This window comes from Armigeres subalbatus, chromosome 3 (genome assembly GCF_024139115.2).
Source record: "Armigeres subalbatus isolate Guangzhou_Male chromosome 3, GZ_Asu_2, whole genome shotgun sequence".
Classification (NCBI taxonomy): domain Eukaryota; kingdom Metazoa; phylum Arthropoda; class Insecta; order Diptera; family Culicidae; genus Armigeres; species Armigeres subalbatus.
Genome location: NC_085141.1, coordinates 259996315 through 260011503, shown reverse-complemented (window position 1 = coordinate 260011503; position 15189 = coordinate 259996315).

The following is a 15189-nucleotide window of genomic DNA, read 5'->3' as shown; positions in this document are numbered from 1 at the left end:
AATCAACTCTAATCTTCTCGCGGTTTTCAGCATAGCATTCTGTATTTAATTCTACAAGATCTGAATGAGTATCATGGTTCTTGATCGTAAATAGTGCCGTACAACTGCAAATCACTGTTTTTAGATGTTTCTGTATACATTTTTCCATATAAACTTCCAACGAGTTTAGCACCTCCCAAACGTTGAGCGATTTGGCTGAAATTTTGTCCAGAGCATCAGGGCATCAAATAGAACCGAATAAGAGGGCGGCCAATCAACAAATTTGAAAAAGTGTTTTTTGAGCCACCCTACTGATCATTCTTCTTCGGATATTCTCAAGAGTTCCTTGGGAATTTACTTCAGAAGTTGCTTCGAAAATTTCTTCAGTGATATTTCATAAATTTATTCAAAATTTCGTTGGGAAATTCCTCCCAACTCCCCATTCCTCCCAAAAAATCCATCCCCAGGAAACTAAACCTTTGAAATTTTCTTTTAGTTCTACGAAAAATTCTTCGGAAATACGTACGAAAATTGCTTCAGGAAAATCTTCCGAAATTCCCTTAGGAGAGTTCCTTAGGAAATTTCATTATAATTTCTTTTGGAAATGGCTTTAGGTTCTTAATAGGGAAGGTTCTTAAAATGGTTCGAGACCCCTCCCCGCTTGGAAAGGAAATTTGGAAATTTCTGCATAACTCGAGAGCTAATCAGAGAATAAATCAATTTTAGGCGAAACGAAGTTCGTCTGGTCTGCTAGTAAAAAATAAAAAAGAATCCTTCGAACTTTTTCTTAGAAATTGCTTCGGCAATTATTTTAGGAATTTCCTAAAAAAAATCTTCAAAACTTCATTTCGAATTTTTTTAAATTCATTCGGGCATTCCTCCGGAAATTAAATTAGGAACATCTTGAGACCTTCGGACCCTTTGAGATTTTTTTCGGGGGTCACATCTGAAATTCATTCAGAAATTCTTTTAGGATCATTTGGAAATTACTTTAAGAGTTCTTTCTTTCATCTGGACATTCCTTTGAAACTTCCTTCAGAAATTTCATTCAGTATTTGCTATTTCATATTTTCACAAATGTCCGGAGTAGTTCCTGCAGCAATTTCGGTAATTTTTTTATAGAGTTTCACTTAAAGAATTTCCGAATGATTCCTAAGTTTCTAAGGTACTTCCTAAAAACAATTTATTGGATTTAATGTCGGAAAATGCCAACAGGAGTTCCGTTAGCAATTCGTTCGTAAACTACCAAAGAAATTTTTAATTTGTGGAAGGGATTTTTGCTGAAAATTCTAGAAGAATTTCTAGATAAATTTCCGAGCAATGGGATTTCCGATGGTATCCGAAGGAACACATAAAATAATTATTGAATCGAGCGTTCTTGGAAAAATATTTTAAAGAATTTCTAGAAACTTTATCAATAAATTAGACGATTGCATTGCATTTAATAGACGATAAAATACAATAAAAATTTCGTAATATTTGAAACTGTCTGACATTTTTTTAATTGATTCATCGCTTGACTGATTATGCCCCACCATTACCAAAGCTCTGGTGCCGCCAGTGGCTGTGCAGTAAATAAAAGTATTCTCCATTCAACTTATCAAAAAACTTCCTGCGAGCTCTTTATCCTTTTTAGTTAATTTATTTAACAAATGTTTTCAATTGGTTTACTTTCCTGATAAATGAAAAAAACGCCAAAGTTGTTCCAATTTTAAAGCCGGACAAAAATCCAGCTGAGGCTTCTAGTTATCGCCCAATCAGTTTGCTTTTTTCAATAATTCAAATAGTATGATGGTTCATATTAATGACAATTCTATGTTTGCTGATGAACAATTTGGTTTTCGCCATAGGCATTCAACCACTTATCAGTTATTACGAGTTACGAATTTAATTCGACTCAACACATCTAAACGATATTCGACTGGAGTTGCTCTTCTTGATATAGAGAAAGCATTTGACAGTGTTTGGCATGAAGGTATGATTGTAAAATAGCTGAATTTTAATTTTCCTCTGTACATTATTAAACTGGCCAAACATTATTTATCAGATCGCTCCCTGCAGGTAAACTATCAGAGACATTGACTATCATATTGAGACATTGCAACAAATGTTCCATGACATAATTTCCTATTTTAGGCAATCTTCTATAGCAACGATTAGCTCCTTGTAACCTTATTAGCAAATTAGCAAATAAGAATGATAGTGTTAAGAAAACACGGAAGACCTAGTCTAAGAGATGAATGCATATATTAGATAATTAGCAAATAAAATTAGTAAAAAACTCAGAGGTGCAGCCCAATCGGGTTGTACGCAAAGGTGACGTAGGACTACGTATCTATTCAAAATTGATGGTATTTGCCATAATAATTTGTGTCGTTTTATTAACATTGAGCAAACTGCTCGGAGGCCAACTGAATCAAGAAGTTGAATAGTTGTTCCCAGTTGGATGGACTTTGAGTCTCTAACCGTGGAATTAACATGACTCATTGGCCGCTGAAGCCACTCGACTGGATTTCAGTCGGGGACATCACAATCCTTACTTTGCCACGTACGCTTACATCGCGGGCGAAAACCAAACGTTGCAAATAAATATATTTGCGTTTGGTTTCACGCCACTTCTGATTCTGCTTATTTCTCCTTTATTTCAGTCATTTTTGAGGATGGTGTCCTCCAAAAAGGTCTTTATACAAAAGAAGGTTGATCCGACAATCCGATATGAATTTTCTTCAAAGTGCAAAACTCAATCGTAACTAGCAAATTTGATAGCACGGCGGAGGGAGATGATGCAATTAATTTGAACGGATGGAATCACTAACAGCAACCAAGCTACCACGTTTAACCCGATGTTGCCGAAACAATCCATTTTCGCAATTATTTTTTTCTTTCCATAAAATGCTGGTCCTGAGAAGAACCAATTTTCTTTTCCCAATGCGTCTTTCCAATAACTAACTGCATCCAAACGTTTGTCAGCACCCTGCGTTGAAACTGTCCAACCGCCACTTTATGATTTTTCGCCAAGCCTTCACCATTTGGAATAAATTTTCAGCATTGCCACTGCGCGCCGGAAAGCAGCTTTATTCTTCATTAGATATAAGAAAGATGCTTTTCGGCGCGCGAGCCATTTTGATCGGGATTCCGCAGCAGCCAACGGACCGCTCGGAGAATGACAAATTCTATGAATCCTATGAAATTTTCTCGCAAGATTCTGAATTGGGTATGAGAATGAGATGTTGTTTATCTAAGATGCGTTTTGTTGCGAGGAATAACAACAGAAATTTTACTCAAGACGAAGTTTCTTCATATTAAAAAACATTATCTCTTGGCATCTGTCTGTCCGAGCGACGTTCACCGATGGGTGGTTGCTGTAGATAGTTTCCACTGAGGTGGCGTCTTCATTGATTTTATACAAAAGCCAACATTTTATACAAAAAGAAGGTTGCTCCGACTATCCAAAATAATCTTTCTTCAAAGTACAAAACTCAATCGTAAATAGCGAATTTGATAGCGCGTCGGAGGGAGATGATGTAATGAATTTTAATGGATGGGATCACTAACAGCAACCAAGCTACCACGCCAAACCCGATGCCACCGAAGCAATCCATTTTTGCAATCAACTCTTTCTTTCCATAAACTGTTGGTCCTGAGAAGAACCATTTTTCATTTCCCAATGCGACTTTCCAATAACTAATTGCATGCAAACGCTTGAAGGCACCTTGCGATGAAACTGTCCGACCGCCACTTTATGATTTTTCGCTAAGCCTCCAAAATTTGGAATAAATTTTCCGCATTGCCACTGCCACCCACGCCTTCATGCTGCTGTATCCGCTCCGCTGCATCGAGTGTCGAACCGCACTTTGTGGAATCCTGATCAAAATGGCTCGCGCGCACAGAACAGCAGCTTTCTTGTATTTAATAAGTTAAGCCCGTTAGCCCCGCCCCTTTGTGATATGATGTGGGTGCAAATAAAATGTGCACTCATAACGATTAATGAAGGGGCGGGGCTAATGGAATGACTTCATTAGATATAAGAAAGGTGGTTTTCGGCGCGCGCGAGCCACTTTAATGGAAATTCCGCAGAAAATGTCGGAGAATGTTATTTGCCACTGCCTTGCAAGCGAGAAAAAATGCAAAAAATAATAAGAGATTTTAAAAAAATAGGTTTTACGTAAAACAAATCAAAACAAGGCACGTTACATTTTTAGCGAAGAGTCCTAGTTGAAAAATGTATCACAAATGAAAAAAAAAATTGTTCTGCACTTTTTTTCCCAAGCAATTTTGCCAAAAACCAAATATATAAGAAAGGCGAAGTATTTTTCACGCTTATCACGCCATAATCTAACACATAAGATTCAAAATAATTATTACCAATGGGAAAAAGTATATCTTTGTCGTAATTTTTCAACGAATTATAACTGAAAATCCATCTTCCACTCGAAACTTACGATCTGTTCGTAAAAAACCGTTCTCAAATTGACATTTGAATTTTATGGCTCAAATTAATCTGGGGGATTACTAGGTAGTGAATATAGTCACTACATGGGAAATAATAAGTAGAGCTCTTGTTAATAAACAGAAAACATATAATTTGTTGGTGGCAATATAATTTCCACAGCCTTATAAATGGTTAAACCGCTCTTTGCGGAATCCAGATCAAAATGGGTCGAGCGCTGGAAAGCAGCTTTCTTGTATTCAATAAATTAAGCCCGTAAATTTGAATGGATGCAATCACTAACAGAAACCAAGCTTCCACGTCAAACGCCGATGCCACCGAAACAGTCCATTTTCGCAATTACCTCTTTCTTTTCATAAAATGTTGGTCCTGAGAAGAACCAATTTTCTTTTCCCAATTCCCATTCCAATAACTAACTGCATCCAATCGCTTGTCGACACCTTGCGTTGCAACTGTCCGACCGCCACTTGATGATTTCTCGCTAAGCCTCCAAAGGTTGAAATAAATTTGCAGCATTGCCACACTGCCACCCACTTCGTGCTGCTGTGTCCGCTCCGCTGCATCGAATGTCGAACCGCCTTCTGTGGAATCCCGATCATAATGGCTCGCGCGTCCCTTTGTAGTAGTAGTAGTAGTAAAATTCTTCTTTATTTAAAACATGTTTTGTTCTACAATCATTTTTATACATGTACAGTGATCGGCCGGCTTGGCCCTCCAACTTCAATTTCAATTATTGTTATTATTATTATTATTATGCTATTACTTAATTTTTAAAATATAATGTATCATGACGGCCTTTAGGAGGCGCTGGTGTGTTTTTTAAAATTTGATAACCTAACTACTATGTACACTAATATTTACAATAAAAAAATTTGATAACCTAGATTGGAACTAGCGCCCTAATTGGTGCCTGATCCGAATGCAAGCAACGGACCCTAAACTTTTCTTTACACTCACCAAAGCGTTCATGTAAGGTTTTATTCCGGCCAGACGGTGGACCTCGGATGTTCTTGTCCTGGGAGGTGTTGAGGATCATCCTCAGGAATTTGTTTTGGACCCGTTGAAGTTTGAGGTGGTGGGTTTTAGCGCAGCTCTCCCAGACCGGCATGCCATATTCGATCACAGGAGGATGATTTGCTTGTAGACAGCAAGCTTATTTTTCAGGGACAATGACGACCGGCGGTTGATCAAAGGGTACAGTAGTTTCAACAAGACGTTACACTTTGTCACCGTTTTGTCAACCTGTTGCCTGAAAATAAGCTTGCTGTCGAGGGTCAAGCCAAGGTAGCCGGCCTCATTGGCCCATTCCACAGTCGTGCCATTGAGGATGATTTTACAGTCCCCAGGCGGAACAAGTTTAGGGATTTGGAGTGGGGGAAAATGATGACCTGGGTCTTCGCCGCGTTGATACAGATCTTCCAGCTGGTGAGGTACTCTGTCAGGGCATCCAGGCCTCGTTGGAGTTTTGTCACTAGCGCTCTGATCACTCTACCGTTGTAGACGATGGATGTGTCATCTGCGAACAGAGACAGAATGCCGCCTTCTGGAGGTTCTGGCATGTCGGAGGTGAACAGATTGAAAAGCAGGGGCCCGAGGATACTGCCCTGGGGGACGCCTGCGACGATGTTGTGCGCATTGGAACTCGCTCCGCTGATTGAGACCCGGAATGTCCTTGCCGACAGGTAATTGTTGATGATTTTCACCAGGTAGCTGGGAAGATTGTAGCGTTGTAGTTTGTACACCAGGCCATCATGCCATACATTATCAAATGCCTTCTCGACATCGAGTAAGGCCATGGCGGATGTTTTTGAGACAAACTTGTTCCGTCTGAGGACGTTGGTAACTCGAGTCAGTTGGTGTACAGTTGACCGACCGCGTCGGAAACCAAACTGTTCCTCGAGCAAGATGTTGAGATTTTCGGCAGACTCAAGTAACCGGTGATGAATAGCTTTTTCGAATAGCTTGGATAATCCTGAGAGAAGGCTGATGGGACGATAGCTTTTGGGTGAGGAAGGATCCTTCCCAGGCTTCCGGATGGGGATGACTTTCGCTGACTTCCAGGCCGATGGGAAGTAGTTGAGCCGGAGACACTGATTGAAGATCAGCGAGAGGTGCTCAAAGAACGGCGCACTCATGTGTTTGAGCTCGAGATTCAGGATGCTGTCGAAGCCTGGGACCTTCTTATTCTTCGATGATTTGATATAGGCCGTCAATTCGCCAGCTGAGATCTCCAACTCCTCCGAGAAGTCGTTGGGAATCAAATGGATGTTGTTAGCATGATCGTTGACGGCTGCTTCGTGTGGACTGACGATGTTCTGCCCAAGATTGTGTGAGCTGACGAAGTGACGACCTATTTCAGCGACCTTCTCTGCAGGAGTTATCAAGCGATCCTTAGAGCCATTATTGTCTAGTGGGATCAAAGGTGGAATGGGCCGAGGCTTGGATTTTAGAATTTTGGTCATTTTCCAGAACGGCTTAGCATAATCTGGGAGAGTGCGGATCTTATTCTAGAAGTCGTTATTTTTGAGGTCCACCATTCTGGCCTTGATAATTTTGTGATTCGATTGCAGCGTGTTTAAGCTCAGGCAGTCCAGTACGCTGAAACTGCCTGCGAGTGACATTCCGCAATCGAATCAAATCTTTGGTGAGTGTATCGATGTTTAAGGAGTTGCTTACCTGCCGAGCCGTCGGTACGTGTTGTTCTCAGGCCGCCGTGATCGCCTCCTCGATAGCGCACAGCTGGCGGTCGATACTTTCCGGCGTCTCCGGATGCACCTCGAAGTCGACGGTGTTATCGACGCACTGCTGGAAACGCTGCCAGTTCACTCGGTGGTAGTTCCGCCGTAACTGCTGGTGCCGATTGACCGAGGAGCCCAGTTCCGCCACCACCGGATAGTGATCCGAACTGAGCTCCTGGTATACAACCGGCTGCGAGACGTGGTCACTCAGGTTTGTTACGTAGAGGTCGAGCGTTGCGTGGGCACCGGACCGACTCAGCCGAGTGGGGAATCCGGGCTCAGGATCGTGTAGTGGCCTTCCTCCATGTCGTTGCTCCAGATGGTGCCGTTTCGATTGCCGCGACTGTTGCCCCAGGCTTGATGTTTGGCATTCAAGTCGCCGGCAATGATATACTGGCCTTGCCTCCGCGTCAGCTTGACGATGTCCCTCCGAAGGGCAGCCGATGATCCATCGCCGGCTTTGGCTTGCGTTGGACAGTACGCCGCGATGAGCGCGATTGTGCCGACCGAAGTGGTGATTTCGACACCGATGGCCTCGATGACACTGAGCTGGAAGCTTGGAAGCAGACGACAGTTGATGTTGTAGCGAAGAGCGATGGCCACCACTTCCCCTGGTCGGCTGGTCGACTTGCACGATGCGGAAGTCCGGGATGTTGATGTTCACCTCCGGTTTTAGGTGCGTTTCGGTGATGAACGCCACGTCTATTTCCTTCTCCTCAAGGAAATCCTTCAGCTCGATTGTTTTGCTCTTTAGCGAGCATGCGTTCCAGTTGACCAGGCCCACCCTAGCAGCCATTTTCAATGATGAACATGCCAAGTGTGAAGACCTGGTCGAATCGGGTTTTGCAGCCGCGCAGTCGAGTGGCGAGCTGCGCGAAGATCGGCATCAGTTGCTCCGGAGTGTACAGCGGGGCAGATTCTTCCGGTGGGACGGCTTCGTTCTCCGACTGCCGACGGAACCCAGGAGGAGGAAGCGGGGGCCATTCGCTGGTGGATGGTGCCGACGATGCTGGAGCTTGGACCGATGCAGCTGCCGCTGCCAGTCGCTTGTGCGGCTGTAGCGGTGGGAGTATTGGAATCACACGACGGGGAGCCGGGATAACTGGAAAGTCCACCTCGTTGATTACAGGAACACGGTTCTTCTTCGGAATGGTCCTGGTGGAAGCCTTCTTCCGGATTTCCAGGAACTCGGCTCGCTTTGGGCAGCCCTTTGTGGTGGCCTGATGTTTGTCGCCACAGTTGGCGCACTTTGGGATCGGCCACCTCCATTTTGTCGCACTCGTCAGTCGGATGGGGTTCGCCACACTTGTTGCAGCGCGGCTTCATGCGGCAGTTTCTGGTGCCGTGCCCGAAATTGAAGCAGTTGTTGCATTGCGTGACATCGCGGTGCACTGGCCGATATCGCTCCCAGTCAACGACGGTGTAATTTATAACGCCAACCAGCTTCAGGTCCTTCCAGGTAGTGGAGCCGTGCTCCAGATGGATCAGGTAAAGCTGGTCGCGATATTTCCTCGCCTTGTCGTGACGAGCGATCTTGTGGACGGCTACTGGCTTCAGTCCGCAACTTTCAAGCTCTGCTTGGAGCTCTTCCTCCTTCATGTCGTGAAGTCCTCGCAGCAAAGCCTTGAGCGGCTTCGTGCCGGGGTGGTCATGAGTGTAGTACTCATACTTGTGGACCTCGAGGAACTCCACGACGGATTGATGATGGTCCCTGTTGGCCGGCATCACTTTCACGCCCTCGCTGCAGAGCCGAAAAGTACATTTCAGCCCCTTAGCGATCAGCTGGCGAATTTTTGGGCGTAAATCCGGCGGATCGCCCTTCACAAACACGGGCGGGCACTTCTCCTTCCGCTCCGGTTGCACCTGCGGCAGCTGCGATTGCTGCTTCTTCCTCGTTTTCGGCGGATTGCCGGCGTCATCAAGCGGCAACGGCGAGAACACGTTGCTCTGCAAAAGCTGCTTGGAGGGGTTACCCGCGCCTCCAAGAGCAGTGCGCTTAGGCACTTTTCCAGCGACCGAATCGGCCACCGAGTCTCCCATGACGGGTCCGGGAGAAAATAACGCCAACGCGACAAGCGAAAACGTAAACAGCGAAAGAACGAGAAAAAACACTTAGAAAAAATGCGCGAGCAAAAAACACGTCCGTACGTGTTGCTGTCTCGAACTGGAATAGAAAGCGCGTCCCTTTGTGAGCTGATATGGGTGTAAATATAATGTGCACTCATAACGATTAATGAAGGGGCGGGGCTAATGGGATTACTTCATTAGATATAAGAAAGCTGCTTTACGGCGCGCGCGAGCCATTTCGATCGGGATTCCGCAGACAATGGACCCGACAACGCAGAATGACAAATTCTAAGAATCCTATGAAATTTTCTCGATTCAGAATTTGGTTATGATATGTTGTTTATCTTAGACCTAACAAATGAGATTACCAGTGCTTGTACATTGAAGATGTGTGCTAGTCCCAAGCAAACATCTGTTGGTTCCCTGTGCAAGAACAGCTGATCTGGTCATAATGGAGTAGCAACTACGAGCAGTCAATCAAGCTCAAGCTCAAGCACAAGCATTACCAAACATTATCTCTTGGCATCTGTCTGTCCGAGCGACGTTCACCGATGGGTGGTTGCTGTAGAAAGTTTCCACTGAGGTGGCGTCTTTATTGATTTTATACAAAAGAAGGTTGATCCTACTATCCGAAATAAACTTTCTTCAAAGTGCAAAACTCAATCGTAAATTGCGAATTTGATAGTGCGTCGGAGGGAGATGATGTAGTGAATTTTAATGGATGGAATCACTAATGGAATCAACCAAGCTACCACGCCAAACCCGATGCCACCGAAACAGTCCATTTTCGCAATTAACTCTTTCTTTTCATAAAATGTTGGTCCTGAGAAGAACCAATTTTCTTTTCCCAATGTTCCTTTTCAACTAACTGACACCACAATTTGTAATAAATTTTCAGCATCGGCACTGGCAGTGCGGGATCGCCACAGTGCTATTTTTATAATCAACCTTTTCTTCATATGAAATTCTGCTTCGTTGAGGTTGAATGATCTGCAGCAACACATCGAGCACCACCACCAATGCGATGGATTTTCTTTGAAAATGTTATTAGCGCCTCCCTGATGCTGTGTCCGCTCCGCTACGATCGCTTTGATGCGTCTGCTCTGGATAAAATCTTGTTCAAACTGAGGATTAGATCCAAACCCGCAAGTTATTGAATTTTGATGTCTGTGCTAGTGATATATGTACGTGATTGGTTAGTTTACCTACTTTTTATCAATTATCAATAATGAATAGTTAAAAATCAGTATTTTCAAATAAATGCAAAGAAGCGTTGACTCATCCTTGATCGAATGGTCCAAAAAAATTGAAAATCCATCGAGAAACGGCTTAGATATTAAAGTTTAAAGTCTATCATATTTTCGTGACGGTCCCCGATTTTCGCAATCGTAAAGTGTACCCCAATATAGAAAACACAGACGTAGTCCTACGTCAAAAAAAATCTCCATTCAACTCAGTCCATGGCTGCTCGTTGCCAGCAGCACTTTGCGGAGGGTCTGCAAATCGTTTTCTACCGAATCGGTCGACCGGCAACATTTTCGCTGTCCTGGGATTCTGGATACAATTTTTCGCGTATCCCGGAAAATCTCGGGATCCCGAGATTTTTCGATGTTCATCGTCCCAAACTCTGCAAAAAATTTCATTAAAAATCTGCACAAAATTCACGTTATTTTTAAGAATATTTACACTTTTGTCCACACAGTCTGGCTCTGAGTATCCTGGAGTCAAATCCAACGATTGGGTTATTGACGTTTTTATACACAGTAACCTGGAAGATACATATCTAGAAAATATCTCAAAGATGTGTTCGATTATTTGTACAAAAATGCTTTGATGAATAAGCAAAATGTATTCATCTTCATTCAGACCAAATTTGAGCGGCACAGATCATAGAAAATCTTTGTCAAAATAAAATAAGTCTGGACAGCCTTTCTTCACTTTGTGTACAATCGCACACAAAGCTCTGCTAAGTTCTCAAAGCCATAGACACTATCAACCTGGTGACAACAGTAGCAACAACATCATTTGAAATTGTTTAAATGCATATACAAATGCATGTTCCTTCCCATTCCATCCGGCCGCTGGTTCGTAAGCCAATTGATGATGTATTCTCATTTTCACCCTGGTTCTATGCCACAGACTTGTGTGCCTTCTACCAGTGAATCGGTTAGTCGTTTTCTGGTCACAGAATTCTCTTCTATGCAGCGGAAACATACCGTTTCGAATCATATATTGGAAGGTTTGAAATGTTCAGCATGGTAAAAAAGTATTAGGCACCGTTTTTGTTGGATCACTGTACAAACTTGCCTATCCAATGCGTTTTCGATATAGAAGCTATGAAATGAAGAAGCGGAGCAGTAATTCTATATATTCGTGTTATTTCTAAACGATAAATTATTATCAAATTCGAATCAAACTCCTCTTTAAGTCCGACATGTGGATCAAAACGGTATCTGTCTGCCGAAACACGTGGGAGTGCACTGGCTCGGCAGCGGCAAACGAGCTGAGGATACAACAAACGGCAACGGACGGTTGGCTTTTAATTTGAATCCATACAAAATATTATCCCTACCCCATCATCGACGGCGGATGGTGGATGACGTCGAACCAGTCAGTCGGTGGAACGGCCGGCTGGCTGGTTGGGTTCCCAGCTGCTGCTGTTGTTGTTGCTGCTGCCGTTGTTGATGATGCAGTTGGATACGTCCGCAATGCATTCCCCACTGACTGCTACAACACAGTCCGTTTTCGATCGTCCTGCTGGCAGACAACGATGGCAACAGTAGGTAGACTACGGGATTGTAATGCGATCTGGAGGATACACTTTGGGGCAAGTTTTAGGCAAGAGAACTCATCAATATTGAAGGAAGGGGACTTTGCGAAACAAGAGCGTGAATTATCTGATTATTGGACCATGTGTTGAGCATAAACGTCAGACTGACGGGAATGGGTACTGTTCCGGTTAGAGGGATGATCAAATGTCGGCAGTCTGCTGATTGGGATACTTGATGTGGAATATCTTTCGAGCAACCCTGGATTTCAGAATCATCCTGCCGTATAAAGCCGAGAAGGAAGGACAGAATCCACATAAAGTTATTACATCTACCATAAATACACACATCAGGAGATTGGCATCGGTGTTGACGTTCGGCTTTCGTTGGCATTGAACATCGCACGGGGAGCAATAACGGTGCGACCCGACAACCGGGGTGGAGCAGCCCAGCGGAAGGATATTATTGATGCTTTCAATTAGTTTACACACTGGAAATTATGATGAATTGAGAACTACCCCATGGTAGAAACATGTTTCGGGAAAGTGACGCCATTTGGCAGTTACATGCATGTGGGGGGCTGCTTCCAGTCAAGTCCACTGCTCCTTCGATTCTGGTTTATCGCTGGTCATATTTCGCAATTAAAGTACTTTGTGATGTGCAAAATGGCTTCTTTTCTCGTAAATTTCAACCGATGTGTTTATTTATACGATGCATTGAAACCCTCTCCATGTTTAAATCTCATAAAACTTGAATTTTACACATTTTGACTCAGCTTTTTGAGTTGAACTTAAATACAATTCTCAACATAATCATGATCCCTGTAAAAATTCTACTTTTGAATTCTATTTTTGAATCATATTTAAGGTTTGAAGTTTGATTAAAGTTTATCGATTGAACGAAACATGTGTTCAATTTATTATGATTATATCATACAAGAAACAATCTATGTAGATTATTTTGAAATACTTCCTTGTTTCTATGTTTCCTATGTTTCAGTAAGATAACAAACCAAGCAGTCGAAAATAGTTCAATAATAGACAAATGTGATTTGATGGCAAAGTAATTTAGGGATATGATTGATATAAGACATAAAAGATCAGACGACAAAGGGTGTCCAAAATCAAATTGCACCACGAAAAAACGCTGTATGAAACGGGACATTAGGCATAGATACGTTAGGCAAAACGGACGTTAGGCATAAAATAAATTAATGATGGTTTATAACACTCTTGAAGAGTAAATTATGGTCTTCAAGAGCGTTATAAAATTTTAAATGTTACTTGGGATGTGGTCAGAAAGGATGTTCTATTTAGTGATCAGGATCACGAGCATGTCGTGAAAGCATTTAAGCGAAATTCCAATGCTTCGGTCAGGGATGTTGGGTTACTTTGCGTTGCGTTGTAACGGAGTATTTCGAAGATTGCATACTGATAGCTTTCTGGCATATTCATTAACTTTTCTACTTTAATTGCTTATGGGTTACTATTTGGTATTAAATAGCACCAAATTAGAGGTCAATAAGCATGGAGGATAAAGCATGAAAGCAAGCAAATGATATTATAAGTTTTAACAAATGATGGACGTGACCATAGGCTATGAAATGTATGTCACTTCAATGTTGATTTCCCTGGGATGGGGCAAAGCTATTGAACTTGCCCTGGCTAATTAGCCTAGGTTTAAGCGCTCTCTGAAACGAGAAAGAAAGTAATTTATATTAAATGCCCCTTGCTTTTCCAGTTAAAATTTTTAAACCAATCATTCTGCTATTCAAATCTCGCAATCATAAATGTTGCTGATTTGATTTTCAGTGATGCATAAATGGTTTATAATAGAGGGGTTTTATCTATACGATAATCGTTTTTTTTTTTAATAAGACACTTGTGGTCGGAGAAAATAAAAGAAAACAAACCAATAAGAAATAATTAAGCAACGAAAATAATAAAAGAAAAAGGAATACTCAACAAACATGTACACCATCGCTGCTGGTTTGTTTGGTTATTTGATTAATTTTTCATCTGACTCATTTGTGGTCTTAATGAACATTTAAAATTTTGACAAGGAATGACAAAGAAAACGTACTTCAAACAAAAAACAAACATTGGGTTCCGAAAATTTTGCAGTCGGACTATGGGCTCCGAAGATATTTCTGAAATACGAATATAAGACTTTCTAGCGCAAATATTTTAGTAATTTATATCCGATCAAGGCTCCCTTGGTTGCAAATCAAATCTGCAGCCTTTTTGTATTTCTATTAAAAATGATCAATTTTCCAAAAATATTCCTTTTTGTCTTTCGCGTATACTAAGTATACGTGAAGGCTACATGTACGCTTCAAAAACAAACTTTACAAACAAAACAAACTATACCGATCGATCCAGCTCGACAAATTGAGGTGATGTCTGTGCGTAAAAACTTTAACTATTTCGCACCTTAACCTATTTGCTCACAACACGATGCATTTGCTGTTGCATTGTTTTCTATTGAAAGTTATGGCTAAAATTCATTTTTTTTTTGACAAAAGGAGTGAAAAAGTCTAGCTCACTTTTTCCAACCCTATTTAACCGATTTGCAACCAACTGCATCCGGCGAAGATTCATGTCTTATTGTTCTCGACTGAAATTTATTCTAATCGGACTATGAGCGAAGAAGTTATGAAAAAAAAATAATTTTCTTAAGACAAAACGAATAAAACAGTCTAGCTCCCTTTTTCGGAACTTATGTTTAACGGATCTATAACTTTCATTGCTTTCGGCGGGGCGGCGGGAAACTTATGGTCAAAATACTATTTTTCGGAAAATAAATTTCAAATAAATATTGTAAATAAATTGCTCGGAAAGCGGGAAGAGCCGTTTGGTCGAATATTGTTAGGCCGAAAGGTCAGGTCAAAAGTTATTATACCTCATTTGGCCGAACAGACCATTAGGTCGTAAGTCATTTGTCCGAAAAGGTCATTTGACCGAATAGGTCATTTGAAAAGTGTGAAAAGTGAGACGTCTCTCTTCTCATTACTTATTTCTCACTTCTCACTGTGAAAGTGGAACGTCTTACTACTCACTTAAAGCTTCTCATATTTCATAGTGTGGAGTGAGAAGTGAGACGTTTCTATACTCAAAGAGAGAAGCGCAAAGTGAGTAGAGACTCACTCACGGCTCACTATCCACTTCACACTACTCACTTTTTACTT